Source organism: Hylobates moloch, unplaced genomic scaffold (assembly GCF_009828535.3).
Source record: "Hylobates moloch isolate HMO894 unplaced genomic scaffold, HMol_V3 SCAFFOLD_19, whole genome shotgun sequence".
Lineage (NCBI taxonomy): Eukaryota > Metazoa > Chordata > Mammalia > Primates > Hylobatidae > Hylobates > Hylobates moloch.
Window position 1 is genome coordinate 20,663,563 of NW_026652294.1, and position 15,138 is coordinate 20,678,700.

At 56.7% G+C, this 15,138-nt stretch overlaps 1 protein-coding gene across 3 annotated transcripts in view; it reads left to right on the forward strand.

Annotated features, from left to right (window-relative positions):
* The window catches only part of MGAT3 (beta-1,4-mannosyl-glycoprotein 4-beta-N-acetylglucosaminyltransferase), a 44,845-nt gene that overhangs the window by 12,268 nt on the left and 17,439 nt on the right, over positions 1 to 15,138 (forward strand). The window lies entirely within an intron of this gene.

Below are 15,138 nucleotides of genomic sequence, written 5' to 3' on the forward strand. Positions count from 1 at the left end.
GCGTGAGCCAACACACCCTGCTAATTTTTAAAAAAGTTTTTAATAGAGATGAGGTTTTGCTATGTTGGCCAGGCTGGTCTTGAACTCCTGGGCTCAAGTGATCCTCCTGCCTCTATCTCCCAAAGTGCTTGGATTCCAGGTGTGATCAAATGGGGGAGAATGTAATTGTGGAATGAGTTGCAGAGAGGATTGAATGAGAGGATGCATACAGGGTGCCTGGCACCTGAGCAGCACTCAAGAGATGGCTGGCTGTGGTATTATTACCTGGAAAATGAGGATGCCGATGCCAGCTGGTGGGCCAGGCCAGCTTCACTGGGCAGTGGCCATGAGAATCACGACAGGGCTGGGCTGGACATGAACGGCAGAGAGCTGAGGGTGGGGGAACTGCGTGGTCCTCATGCAATTCTGGGAAGAGACTACATAAGCAGTGAGGAGTGGCCAGAGGCAGGGTGGTCTGCAAAGACAGCCTGTCTTGGCCTCGTGGGCACCCACCCGCCCAGCCAAGGCATTCAGGGTATCCTGCTGTGCTCCCCAAGAGCCAGAGCCTCTTTGCTCCCCAGAGTGCAGTGATGCAGCCCCTCATCTTAGCCACCTCCAAGCCTTCCATGTGGGGACCAGGTCTTGGACCACGATGTCCTCAGGTAGGGGTAATAATTTACTGTGCTGGACAGAGAGGACATAGGCCTTGCCCTGAGGAGATTAGAATCCGTTGGGGAGCGGATACCCCTGGGCACTGATGCTCTGCCTATCCCTGTGCTGGCTGCTTGGGGACAAGGAAAGAGTCACTAAAAGTAGGGATTCCAGATCTAGTGGCCCCGTTCAAATCCCAGCCCTGCCTCTCTCACTGTGTGATCGTGGGCTGGTGACTTTGCATCTCTGTGCCTCAGTTTTCTTGTGTCTAAAATGGCGCTGAGGCCAGGCTCGGTGGCCCATGCCTGTAATCCCAACACTTTGGGAGGCTGAGGTGGGTGGATCACCTGAGGTCAGGAGTTCAAGACCAGCCTGGCCAACATGGTGAAACCCTGTCTCTACTAAAAATACAGAAATTAGCTGGGCATGGTGGCGGGCACCTATAATCCCAGCTACTTGGGAGGCTGAGGCAAGAGAATCCCTTGAACCTGGAGGCAGAGGCTACAGTGAGTTGAGATTGCGCCACTGCACTCCAGCCCGGGCGACAGAATGAGACTCCCATCTCAAAATAAATAAATAAATAAATAAAATGGGGGTGAGGTGCACTGTTACTATTTGAATAGCTTGGCATAGTTTCCAATGGCCATTTACTGCTTCCTTCCAGAATGAGTCTCCCGATTCACCCCTGCCTCCTCGGAGACTACACCACCTGCCCTCCGAGATGTGTTGTTTACGTGTCTCTGATGTCTTCCTTTTCTGACTGAGTGCCCCTGCCCAGGGGCCTGCCTTTCCAGACCCGTTGCTCCAACCGGGGGCAATAGTAGGCTGGCAACTGGCTCTCTGGGAAACAAACCCCTGATGAGTTGGCCGATCGCCATGGTGTAAATCCTCCCCATATGGCTGATTTTAAGCCACCCATGGCCTAACAAGAGTGTCATAATGGGAGCTGGTACATGCCAGCTTTAGTCCCCAGGCATTCAGTGGGTGCTTAATAGATGATGGTTGAATGAGGAGGAAAGGATGCAGAGAGTGTTGGCCAGCTAGATTTGGGAGCTGCGGGCGATACTGTAGGTGAGAAGGGCTTTCAGGGAGAGGCATGGGAGGGCTGGAGGTGAGGGGCCACCCTGCACCAGCCCTGGGGTGAGGCTTGAGGGAACGGAGAGCTCCTGGTGTCCTCCCCTTCCTGAGACCCTCTTCACCTCTGACCCTGACGCACACTTGCTCTAGCCCCTCCTTCCAGGGGCTCCTCTCCACCTTGGCCTGGCCTTGGGGTTCTGCACAGAATGGGCCCCAAGCTTAAGCCAATGAGAGCTCGGAGATGTGGCCCAAGCCGGTCCCAAACCTCATGTTCCACTCCCTTGCTGTACTGTTCCCTCGACTTGAATTCCTCTTCCATTCACTGTTGCCTGTAACTCTGTTGTCCATCAAAAGCTTCCTCATGGCCCCCTTCCTCTGTGACACCAGCCCCACAACCCAAGTCAGACAGACCCTTCTCCTCTCCCCTTCTGCTCTTCCCCCGACACTACAGCCCCTCCCATGTACACGTTCCTGCCCATAAAAATATCAATAGCCAGCATGTGTTGTGTTCCTATGGCAGCCAGTGACAGAGGTTCCGGGATAATCCCCTCTACAGATGGGGAAATCGAGGTGCAGTCTCTTGTTCACACTGACCCACTCTTTTTATTTATTTTTTATTTTTTATTTTTTTGACAAGAGTCTCACTCTGTCACCAGGCTGGAGTGCAGTGGCACGATCTCGGCTCACTGCAACCTCCGACTCCCTGGTTCAAGCGATTCTCCTCCCTCAGCCTCCCGAGCAGCTGGGAGTGTAGGCACGTGCCACCATGCCCAGCTAATTTTTGTATTTTTAGTAGAGATGGAGTTTCACCATGTGGGCCAGATGGTCTTGATCTCCTGACCTTGTGATCCACCTGCCTCGGCCTCCCAAAGTGCTGGGATTACAGGCCTGAGCCACCACGCCCAGCCTGCACTGACCCACTCTTTACATCTTAGCTGCGGCATCTCTGGCTCAGGGAAGCCCACATGCTACCTGGTGTTCTTGCTGTCACAGCTCCCAGAGCACCACGCCCGTGTCTTTGGCATGTTTGTTACGTGTTCCTGATAGACTTTCAGCGATACAGGTACTGAGGAGGCCCTCAGTTAAACGTGCAGATGGATGGATGAATGGATGAATGAATGAATGAATGAATGATTCTCAGCCCAGGTGAGCAGCCTTGCTGTCCTGCTTATTACTCCTTCTCCATCCCTGATGGAAGGGACTGACCCTCCAGAGGGCAGCCTCACACTACAGAGGGAGGGTACAGGGACCTGCTTGGGAGGGGCTGTTGTTCCCACCGCCAGGAAGGTGACAGTGAGGCTTCGGGAAGGGGCGGAGCTGCCAATGGGCTGGAAGCAGGCCAGGAACCCCCTCTCAGCATGGAGTTGACAAGGGGACCCACGGCCTTGCCCATAAGTCAGGAAGTTAACCGACTCGTCACGTACTTCTCCTTGGGCTGCCTGAAGTGGAATTCCCCCTTTTGGCTCACTTATTTTCATCTTTTCTATAAAAATAAAATTGAAACAATGGAAATCATTCACACACCTAATTACCTTATTGTTTATGAACTTATTTGGCTCGAAACTTTGGTTCTTACCGAAGTGGGAATCCCTTGAGAGGAGTGGGTGAGGGCCAGGCCAGGGAGACAGACCTGTGCACGTGCCAGGACCTCAGAGCCTGCCCTCCGGCTGTCCTCTCTGGGCAGGCCAGGAACTTCCCAGAAGGAACAGCCCAGAGACAGGGTTCTAAGTGAGGGAGACCGGCCCGAGTGGGTTCTGGGACTCTAGCTAGCAGGCCTGGTGGTGGATGGCTCCCACGGTTGTCTTCCCCACCTTGGCCTCCAGGTCATCATAATTTGCTGCTCTTTATCAAGCACTTACTATGTGCTGGGCCCAGGGCCAATCAACCACTTTCTATGCATTCTCCCAGAGATGTCTCATAACTTGCTGAGAGGCAGGCACTATTATCATCCCTGTTTGGCACTTTGAGGGTACCCAGAGTTGGGGGCCCACAGCTGGGAAGTGGCAGGGCTGGGATTGTGTCCAGCCTATAGGACCCTCAGAGAGCAGGCTCCCTTGGTCACCCAGACCTGCTCCTTCTCTCCCGTGGGCTCCCAGCAGGGCCTGCTCCCTGAGGCTTGGAGCCCTGAGACAGCCATCACTTAGCCTCTTGGCCTCCAGGCTTCCCCTTCAAGGCCCTCCTTCTGCCACTGTCCTGGGCCCTGTCTCTGGAAGGCCTGCTCAATGTCACCTGGGCGGCCTGCGTAAAGTACCTGTTTGCCAGACCCTAGCCAGCCCTGCTGAGTCAACATCTCACAATGGGAGGGCTGGAAGCCCACAGTTTAAAAAATACTGACCTGGACTCCCAAAGTAATCCTAGTACTTTGGGAGGCTGAGGCAGGAGGATTCATTGAGTCCAGGAGTCTGAGACCAACCTGGGCAACATAGTGGGACCCTGTCTCTACAAAAAATTAAAAAAAAATTAGGCAGGTGTGGTGGCAAATGCCTATAGCCTCATCTACTTGGAAGGTTGAAGGGGAAGATCACTTGAGCCCAGGAGGTCAAGGCTGCAGTGAGCTGAGATCGCACCACCACTCTCCAGCCTGAGTGATAGAGCAAGACCCTATCTCAAAAATTAAAAAAAATAAAAAATGCTGCCCTGACGATACAGAGGCCTGTGCACTCCAAGAGCCAGTTCCCAGCTCCCTGGCATCTGTAGTGGCTACTAGATTTCCCAATCACCAACCCTTGTAACCCAGATCCTGTGACCCAGCCCCCGCCTGTGTTCGTAGCCTCTGCCCCACCAGCTCTTCATAGACCACGCTCACCCCTGCCCCACTGCCCCCGCCATGCTTTCACTTGCTGCCTCTGCCTCTTCCTGGAAGCAAGTCCCAGGCAGGGCATGATGCCCAGAGCTTGCCTAATGCACTGGGCAAATCTCTCGTGGTGAGTCCTCATCTTGCTACCTGGGGCCTGGCACGTGGTTGTGGCAAATTGTGGTGGGTGAGTGATGGTGGCTGCCACAGGAGAGGGGCACAGGGAGAGCTGCAGGTGACCAGGAATGGGTTGGGCCCCTGGGCTGGCACCGGGCATGCACTAGGGCCTGGCTCTGTGCCTGGCACGTAGAAGGCATTTGATAAATATTTCTTGTCTTTTTTTTTTTTTTTTGAGACAGTCTCACTGTGTCGCCCAGGCTAGAGTGCAATGGCACAATCTCAGCTCACTGCAACCTCTGCCTCCTGGGTTCAAGTGATTCTCCTGCCTCAGCCCTCCCGAGTAGCTGGGATTACAGGCGCCTACCACCACACCTGGCTAATTTTTGTATTTTTAGTAGAGACGGGGTTTCATCATGTTGGCCAGGCTAGTCTCGAACTCCTGACCTCAAGTGATCCACCTGCCTCCGCCTCCCAAAGTGCTGAGATTACAGGTGTGAGCCTCTGAGCCCGGCCTGATACATATTTCTTTTTTTTTTTTTCTTTTTCAGACAGAGTCTTGCTCTGTTGCCCAGGCTGGAACGCAGTGGCATGATCTTGGCTCACTGTAAGCTCCGCCTCCCAGGTTCACACCATTCTCCTGCCTCAGCCTCCCAAATAGCTGGGACTACAGGCGCCCACCACCACACCCGGCTAATTTTTTTTTTTTGTATTTTTAGTAGAGACGGGGTTTCACCATGTTAGCCAGGATGGTCTCGATCTCCTGACCTCGTGATCCACCTGCCTTGGCCTCCCAAAGTGCTGGGATTACAGGCATGAGCCACCATGCCCGGCCTCTATCAGGCTTTATCTTTCTCCACTCCAGGACCAGAGCTCAGCCCTGAGCCCGGAGCACTTTGCTCTCCCCAGCTCCTGCTCATCTACGCCGGCATCTGACCTGGTTCCTGCTGAGAAATGCTCTGAACTGGGGGCAGGGGAAGAGGGAGGGGTGCAGTCCCACAGGGGCCTGGTGTCTCCTCCTTCACACCACACAGGAGATCCTCAGCTCTCTGAGGCACTCTGGGCAAGTTTCCCAGGGCCCCAGACGTTAAGGTTCCCTCTGCGAAAATGGGTGGGTTCAGCTGGCCACGTGGCCTCTCTGGGCTGATACCCTGGGCTCAGCTACACACCTCGGAAGGTTTTCCCTTGGGATATGGGCACAAGTGAAAAATAGAGCCATACCCTCCAACTCACTGTGGGCATTCAGTGAAACCATGTATGTAAGATGCTTTGTTAATTGTAGAATGCTGTACAAACTCATCAGGTCCCTCACCCATCAGGCAGGCTCTACTGCAGACACTAGACACGAGCAAACCACTTACCCTGCCTAGCACTCAATTTCCATATAGTGAAATGAGATTTATTTTGGCACTGTGGCCCATGGTTCCTGAGATATGAAAATGAAATCATGCAAAAAAATTTCAGCACTTTGGGAGGCTGAGGGGGGGTGGATCACCGGAGGTCAGGTGTTCAAGGCCAGCCTAGTTAACATGGTGAAGCCCCGTCTCTACTAAAAATACAAAAATTAGCTGGGCATGGTGGCGGGTGCCTGTAATCTCAGCTACTCGGGAGGCTGAGGCAGGAGAATCTCTTGAACCTGGGCAGCAGAGGTTGCAGTGAGCCGAGATTGTGTCACTGCACTCCAACCTGGGCGACAGAGTGAGACTCCGTCTTAAAAAAAAAAAAAAGGCCTGATAGAGCAAAATGCGCACTGCCCGAAGGTGACAGGAAACCCATGTTGATGTTGGTTCCAGCAAAAGGTGCATGGGGAAGAGAAAGGCCTGCGAGGAAGTCCCGGTCAAAAGCCAGCCAGGCCCAGGGGTGGCAGGATGGTGGGGACACTGCCCTGCTTCTTTCTCTGTGCTTTCCTGATGTTCTAGAACAGATGAGAAACCTTTAAAGCAGAAAAATGCAGTTGTATTCTAACAGCGGGAGAAAAGCAGCCCCGGAGACAGCCGGCTCCTGTGTGGTCTGATTCTGTGGCCACTGCTTGCGGGCAGTGACCGGCTGTGGGTCTCACCGTGGGGCTTGCCTAGCACCAGGCACTTCCACCAGAGCAAGTGAATCTGCGGCAGGCGGCCTGTGTTGCTCTAATTCCTGGAAATTGGGTCATGGGAGCCCAGGCCTGGTGCTCCTGGAATGCAGTGCTCTGAGAATTTTGTCCAAACACCTCTGACCTCCTTCCTCCGCAGCTGGTCCAGCCTCTTTCTTCCCTCGCGTCCTCCATGCTCCAGCCTCTTGGGCAATTGTCATACTCCGTATGTGAGCCTCACCTTCCTACTTCCCGGCCTTTGCTGATACTGGTCCCCTGCCCTCCTGAAGAGCCTGCCCCCTCCAGCCCAGCTGCTGCCAGAGCCCCTCCTCCTTAGGAAGCCCCTCCTGCCCCTCCTGCAAGGCAGGAGCCAGGGCTGCTTGTTTCACCTCCATGCTGAAGCCCAGTGGGCGTGGTCATCCCTGTTGGCTGATGTCGTTACTGATCCTGGCCTCAAAGTGATTTTCCCACTATCCTCCTACACATGGGTCAAGTTCTGCCTTGTGGTAGCGTTATTTGTCATCGTATGTGAGCCGATCCTGGGTGGGGTGAGTTTCTGTTTCTCTCCCGGCATCTGACTCTGTACCCAGTACACTTTGTGCCCGGTACAGAGCACTCATCCGTCCATCCGTTCTTTCAGCAATTAATCCCTAAGTGCCTATTTTGCGCCGGTGACTGAGCTAGGTGGCAGGGGCGCAGCTCTGCTGACATCAGGGTGGACAGCTTGCAGTTTGCTTGCATGTGTTTTGTGCACGCTACATGTGTATGCACACAGCATGAACATCTCCATCACATACAAACTAGCGTCTCTTAGGCTGTGAAGTCCTCTAGGCACCTTGTGCATTCCTGGTTAATTCATTCAGCAAGTGTTGGCAGAGTGCCCACCAAGCAGGTGCCAGGCCCTGACCTGAAGTCTTTGCCCTTGGGAAGCACCTGTCTTGTGGAGCCATTGCAGTGAGAGCTGGTACAGAGGGTGAAGGGCAGGGGGTTGGGGCAGCATCCTGGAGAGATGGGAAAGGGGTGGGGAAGGGAATTTCTGCCTGGCTGGGGAGTGCTTTGGGATCCCCTCTGCAGCCCTGGGGGCAGCCCAGGCCTAGGAAAGCTGGGCTGGGCCTTCTCACTTTGGGAGTGCAGGCAGCCCCGTCTCTTTGGTTCCGCTGCTCTCAAGAGCCCCAAAGGGTGCTGAGGCTAAGAAGGTAGGAGTGGGCAGGAGCCCTGCTGCTGGGCACCGTGAAGAGAATATGAAGTACAGTGTCCCAAAGAGGCGACACGTGGACACGACACGGGACCTGTGATGGAGAGCTAGCTTCCTTCTCTTCTCTTCTCTTCTCTTCTCTTCTCTTCTCTTCTCTTCCTTCCTCCCTTCCTTCCTTCCTTCCTTCCTTCCTTCCTTCCTTCCTTCCTTCCTCCTCCTCCCCTCCCTCCCTCCCACCTTCCCTCCCTCCTTCCTCCTCTCCTTTCTTTCTCCTCTCTTCCTCCCTCCTCCCCTCCCCTATTCTTTCAGACAGAGTCTGGATCTGTCGCCCAGGCCAAGATTGCAATGGCAATCTCGGCTCAGTCTCAAAAAAAAAAAAAAAGAGGTAGAACCTCCAGATGCAGACAGAGAACCTGGAATCTGGAACTTAGAGGAGGAAACCTGGAGCAGCAAACCTAGAATGTGGGTCTTCCAGAACATGGAGCTCGGAGGCCGCCACCCTCACCTTGATGAGCAGCAGTGGGCACACTGGTGGCTCTACTGAGCTGGGCTGGGATGAGGACCCCCTCATAGCCTCCTGGGTTCCTGACCCTGGGCACATCCCCTCTCCAAGCAGAGGTGGACGGAGAGTAATTGGGAGAGGAAAAGAGACAGGGTGCCTTGTTCAGCCGAGGGCAGGCTCCCTGGGTGCCCAGAGCCCCAGCCAGCTGTGTGCTTGCTCTGTCAGGACCACCCCCAGCAGGAAGCTAACTGATGCTCAGGTTCCCAGATCCCGGGGCAACGCTGCCACCCTCCTGCCCAGGAGCTGCAGGCTGCAGGCAGGTGCGGCCTTGTCACCTCCCCAGGTCCCCACGGTGGCAGAGCCACGTTCAAGCCCATTCCCTCACTCAGCAGCGCACCTGCAGCACCAGGCATGAGGCAGTGAACACAGAGCCGTGAGCTGGTGGGGAGGATCCTAACTGCTGAGCTGCTCTTCCTTTCCCACAGTCTTCCCGTAACTCCTCCTGGCCGTGAAGGCTCCAGTCATTTCCTGTATCTCCCCTCTGCCACCGCTATCCCATTGGAAGGGGCCCTTAGGATTCACGTAGCTAAGCTGCCTCATTGGGGTGTGACAAGCCCAAGTTGGCAAAGCAGGCAGGACTAGGACCGTGGGCCACTTGTGTGAGCCCCAGACAGGCCTGAGAGCCCTGCAGCATTGACTGGAAGGTGTGGGTGTGTGGATTTGGGGTGGTCATTTATTCATTCAACAAACTGAGGGTGAGCACCTTTTTTGTGTGGGGCTCAGTGCTTGAGGCTGGGGACCCAGGAGCGTCAGACAGCACAGCCCTTGTGTGGGACAAGGGGTTCTGGGGAGTAGGCCGGGGTCAGGGAGGCCTAGAGAAGTGCAGCTCAGCCGAATCCTCCAGGAACAGGCACGGAGATTGAAGGGTGAGATTACACAGAAACTTCTGTGCCTCCTTGAGGGACTTGGACTTTTTCCTGAGGGCAGCGGTTCCAAGCTGGGAGGGGCAGCATCAGATGTGGCTTTCACTTGGCCCATGGGGGCCGGATTGGAGGCTCGTTGAGGAAGCTGCTGCCATTCCGGTGAGCGGTAGGCTCAGGGTTGGGAGATTGGGGGAGATTGGGGAAGTTCAGGCAGTGGGACTGACTGCCTTGGTGTAATGGGTGGGGAGGGGCCCAGAAGGGGGAGTGTTGGGAATGTCATGGGAGCGTCAGTTCCTTGGTGCCAGGCTTGAGTCACAGGTTACTAGCTCAGGTTGTTGGGATGGCGATTTGAGTTTCACCTCGTTTGCCACAGAGGGTCTGAGGCCAGAAAATCAGGCCTGGTGTGACCCAAAGCCCATGCCCACTGCCCTCCTTGCTGCCCAGCCCAGATCATTCCCGCCAGATCTGCACCTCTCTGTCCCTCACTCCATCTGGCACCGGGCCTCCTGAGCATACAAGCGTGCCCACCACCTGCTGCCCTGTACACAGGGTGGGTGCCAGGGGAACAGCATCCACTCCCACTGCCTAGGACTCCTGAACCAGACCTCCTCCTGCCACCTGGTGCGTGAGAGCCTCTGCCAGCCAACAACCCCTCCGCTGCCACCCGGGGTACAACGCCTGGGACAAAGTCCCCAATGCTAGAGAAGGCCCCAGAGGGTGGGGAAGGGGGGGCGCGCCCTCCCTTCCATTTTCCCGTACCCCCCGCTCTGCTCAGCCCACCAGGCTGGAGATGGAGCTGAGGCTCTGTACTGAAGTGGCCCTTTGTACGTTGTCACCAGAGGATGGCAAGCCTGGGCGGGAGGGGCTGGCACTGCCGGGGCTGCAGGGCAGGGCGGCGCTGAACTCAGCAGAGCAGGGGCTTTCTCTGGGGCCACTGGGCAGGGGAGGCGCTCCTGTCAGGTGTGGGAACTCGCAGGCTGGGCCTGCACCCCCAAACCAGAGGATATTTGTCCCTCCAAGTCTGTTGCTACTTCTCATCTGGGCTCCTGCGTCTTTGGACTGTTCCGTGTCATCCAGCCGCTGTCCCTGCAGTGCCTGCTCCAAGGCAGACTTTGTCCTGGGGGGTGGGGAACAGTGGTGACTGAGGCCTGTGGTGACCCTGCTTTCCTGTGGCCTTGCCAGTGGGGTGAGGGCTGGCGAGGGCGGGGCAGATGTAAACAGCAAAGCGGGATCGCCTCTGCAGGGATGAGCGCTGGAGGGGACGGCCTGGAGAGAGGGCTTGCGGGCAGGGGCAGCACTTCAGTCAGCTGCTCAGGGGACCCTGTCTGACGCATGGCATCAGAGCATGCAGGGACCTGAGGAAGGGCGTTCCAGGCGGAGGGATGATCAGCCGTTGCGAGGACCCTGGAATGGGGCCGTGCCTGAAGAGTGTAGGAGACAGGAAGGTGGGGAGTGTGGCTGGAGCCTGGGGGACAAGGGAAGCAAGGTCAGCAGAGACGCGGGCATCAGATGGCACCAGGGTCCATGGCACGCAGAGGAGTTGGGGTTTTAATTCTGAGTGTGACGGGGCCATGGGAGGGCTTGAGCGGGGAGATGTGGCCTGATGGGGAATTTTCGGTGACTCTGGCTGCTGCAGAGGCAGGAGGGAAGCTAGTGAGGACCTTGGGGTGGCCGAGGAGGCAGAGAGAGGTCCATCCTGGGAGCATTTGGGGAAACGGGGCCTGCAGGCCTTGCTGCCCCTCTGCCGGGCATGTGGTGAGGCTGCACCCAGCTCAGAGGACTGGCCTGTGTCAAGACTCTGGATGTTATCCGTTCTAATCCCCTCGGGGTTGGGATGGCCTCACATTGCTGATAAAGGCACCGAGGCCCAGGGTATTCAGTGACCTGCCCAAGATCACGGAGGAGGGTTTGGAAGGGGCAGGATTTGAATCCAGCCCCTTTTTAGTCTAGACTCCAGAGAGCTATGGCCCCAAAGCAGCCCCCACCCCACGCTGACTCCTGAGAGATTGGGGGCAGGCACCCAGGACAGCCCAGGGTCCAGGAGAGCCCTCTCACAGAGGTAGAAGCACTCAGCCCAGCCCCCTCCTGCCCGGCTTTTCCTGGGCCTCCTTTGTTATCTGACGATGGCCACCCCCACTCAGACCAAAGGCGCTGGCTGCCCCTCTGCCTGGGAGGCACCACATCTCTGGGAGCCCTGGGGGTGGGGGCAGGGGCATTCTGACCTTGGAAGCCAGGGCAGGGCGGAGCTGGCTCCTTCCCTTCTCTTGTCCAGATGGGCTGGGGCAGTTTATTGGAGCCTGTAAGGCTGAGTGGGCTGGCAGGTGGGTAGGGAGCTGAAAGCCCGAAGTACGGGGGTCTCGAGGATTTATCCCACTGGGTCCCGTAAGCATGGAAACTCTTAAGCCTTTGCGGAGGGGTTGGCAACACAGGCCTATTGATGAATTAGAAGAAGCTGTGTTCCTTCCTTTCTCTAACCCGAAGCTTTGTTAATAATTAATCATCTGCCCAATTAATAATTACAGGCCTGAGCAGCCCCTTCTCACTGCCCTCACCCAATTCCAACCTCCTCTCCATTCCTCCTTCCTTCGCCCTCCCAGCCCCCACTCCTACCCCCGCCCTTCCGGCCATCAGTCCCTGCCGGCCTTCCTCTGCAGAGATGGCAAGGCCCCTGTGCCCTTGGGAGTCCCCGTCCCCGACACCACACAGGGCATCAGTTCTATTCTTCCCATGAAGGCCTTTCGGCAGCCCTTCAGGGCAGGTGCCACACAATCTGACAGACAGAGACATGAGGCACAGGGGCAGAGGGGCAGAGCGACACGGTACTCATTCACTCATTCTTTCACTGGATGCTATTGCGCTGTTCTCTGCGGTCAGCCACCACCCCGAGCAAGACAAGCAAACAGGAAATTCCTCTCCAGGCTTAGGGGATAGCGTGGGGGAACTACTGAGCAGGCTGGGCTGAGGGCAGCCCCCCAGGGAAGGCAAGGGCTAGGAAGAGGGAGGAGTCCCTAGAGGGCGAGGTATTGGAGGGTGAGGCTTTTTGTACAAAGCTCCCCAGCAGCAGGAATGCTCAAAGCTCTGGGCTCAGCCTCCTTCCAGGGTAGGGTGTGATTTCTGTCTTCACCCTCAAGAGGGGTGTTCTCCACACTGGGGAATGAATGCCTTGCTAAGGGTGGACCCTTGGGCTTGGAGCCAGCAGTACAGTAGCTGTCTGGCCGTCTCCTCTGGGCAGAATCCAGCCTCTGCCCCCACTCCCAGAGACACCCAACTCCCTCCAAAAGGCTGTGGACTCCTGGGCCCGCTTGCAGGAGAGGCAGTGTGGGTTCAGGCTCCCTGGCCCCCGCCCTGTCCCTGCCCAGTACTTTGTCAGAGACTCGGGGTCCCGCCGTGCCGAGAGTGTATTTCTGAGCTGTTCCATGCATACGGTGTTCCTTGGTTCCCTATCCTCATCCCACTGAGAATGTCCAGCAGCCCCCCTGGGAGTCGGTCGCAGTTCTCGGGAACCCTCCCACACAGAGAAGGAGCAAGGCGAGGCTCACAAGAGATGGACCTGCTTTTCACTGAGCGCTTGGCCCTGACAGGCTCTCCACCTGTAAAACCACAGTGCCCCTACCTCCTCAAGCACCTGGCACTTAGGAGTGGCTCTGGGAGGGTGGGGCTGCCTCTCACTGCTGCCTGGTTACCTGTTTTACAAAGGAGGAGACTGAGGCTGGAGAGGTGAGTTGACCTAGCTGGAAAGAGGTGGAGCCAGGAAACCAGCCCAGATGGAGGGCGGGTCCAGCATTTGGTGGGACAAGGTCAGTTCCTCCTGCAGTCATCTAACTGACACCTGGGCTCAGCCTCTAGGGAGGAAACTGCTGCCATAGAGCCATGAAAGCCAGGCAGAGGGGACTAGACACTGTGCCTCAAGGCAGGTATGGGCCGGTGAGGGGAAGGAGGCGGCAATGGCTGGAAGGGGCCCAGGCAGGGGTCAGGCTGCTGCAGTGCGGGCTGGAGTCTTGGGGAGTGTGGGCCACAGGGGAGGGTTGGATGCGTGTCACTCACAAGGAGGGCCAGGGCTTATCAGTTTGACTCACTGATCTTAGGTTTTCTCCTCTGTGAAATAGCAGTGGGAGGTGGATGTCCACAGGTGGTTAGAGAACAGCTAAGATACTGACACAGCCCCATCAGAGGCGGCTCTGGGGGAGGCCTCAGATACGCTGTCCTCTCATTCCCCCTCTTAGTCCTGTGTGTGCTGTTATCACAGAATACCTGAGACTGGGTAGTTTGTAAACAGCAGAACTTTCTCGTGGGTCTGGAGGCCGGGAAGTCCAGGGACGAGGAGCTAGCATATGGCGAGGGCCTTCATGCTGCGTCATCCCATGGCAGAAGGGCAGAAGTATCCACACATGGAGAGGGGCAGGGCTGACCCCATGCAGTTATCAGGAACACAATAACTAACCCACTTTGAGCCCATGCTGTTATCAGGAACGATAACTAACCCACTCCTACAATAACAGCACAAATCCCTCCATGAGGGTGGAGCCTTCACGGCCTTGAAGTCCACACCTCTCAACACCGCTGCACTGGAGATTAAATTTCTTAAAGTCCACACCTCTCAACACCGCTGCACTGGGGATTAAATTTCCTACACTTGAACATTGGGGGACACATTTTTCAGACTATAGCACCCCCTACATGATTACAGGCTGGCAAGGGGAAGCTGTGGACACAGGGGCTTGGGGATCCCTGGGCCTGTGGCCAGGCCAGGCTAGCTGGAGGCCAGGATCAGGCAGACAGCAGCAAACAAACTCCCCAAGGAGGTGGTGCAGGTGGCATGGGACCCCTCCCTTGCTTGTCTCCAAGTTCCAGGTGATCGGGGCTAGGGGAAAATAATGGGGGGGGGGGGATGGAAGTTAAGGGGAGGGTGGTGGATGGACGAGGAGGGCAGCCTGGATGGAGGTGGGCCGGCACGGTGTGGGCAGGGGGCAGATGGATGTGGAGTGCTATCTCCAGGGTAGATCGGGGCAGGGGTCTGCAGTGTGGGTCAGGAGCCAGGGCCTCCGGAGCCTCCTGGATTCTGGGCCTCACCTTGGAGGTTTCCTGACTTTTTGGACCTTGAGCCTCCTTTAAGCTGCAGGAGACCCGGACACGGCGCACTGTCCAGGGTGATCCGTTCCTGTTGGAGTTGGGTAGTGGTGGGAAGGGCTGCCCTGGGTCCCCTTGGCCTTTCAGGGAACTCTGGGCTCTGGGAAGCATAATTTCAGCCTGGCCTTGCCGTGTGCCACCGGGGTGCTCACATGGTTTCAGGCCGGTGAGAGGGGCTTAGGAGGTTGGCAGGATGGGCAGATGCAGCTTTCCTGGGCAGTGGATCCAATCATCTACCAGAGCTGGAGAGCCCGGTGACCTGCAAATGGCAGGCCCATGGGGTCCTGATGGCAGTGGGGGTGAGAGGCGCCCTTGCTTTGGGCAAGGCTGAAAGCAGCAGCCTGGACTTTGCCCCTGAAACTCTGAGAAGCCCCAAGGCTGCAGGTGGGTGTGGACTCTGCTGCTGTCACTTGCCAGCTGCGAATTTGAGGCCCTGTGTGCCTGTGGGGGTGGAATGAAGTGAGGCCAGTGGTGCTACAGTCTTCACATCACCCCCAACCCTCTCACAGCCCCAAGCACCTTCCCTGCACACTGGCCCAGCCCCCATGGGCTCCCACTGCCTCCTGGCTCTGCACACAGCAGGTCCGTGGTCCTGTGTGGCCCTGCAGAGGGGGCTCTCTTCTGAGGGTGGCCCTCTCCCTGAGAGATAAAGAGCCCTGTGCCTGAAATGCCGCCAGCAGTACTCATTCCTCTGGCTAATCC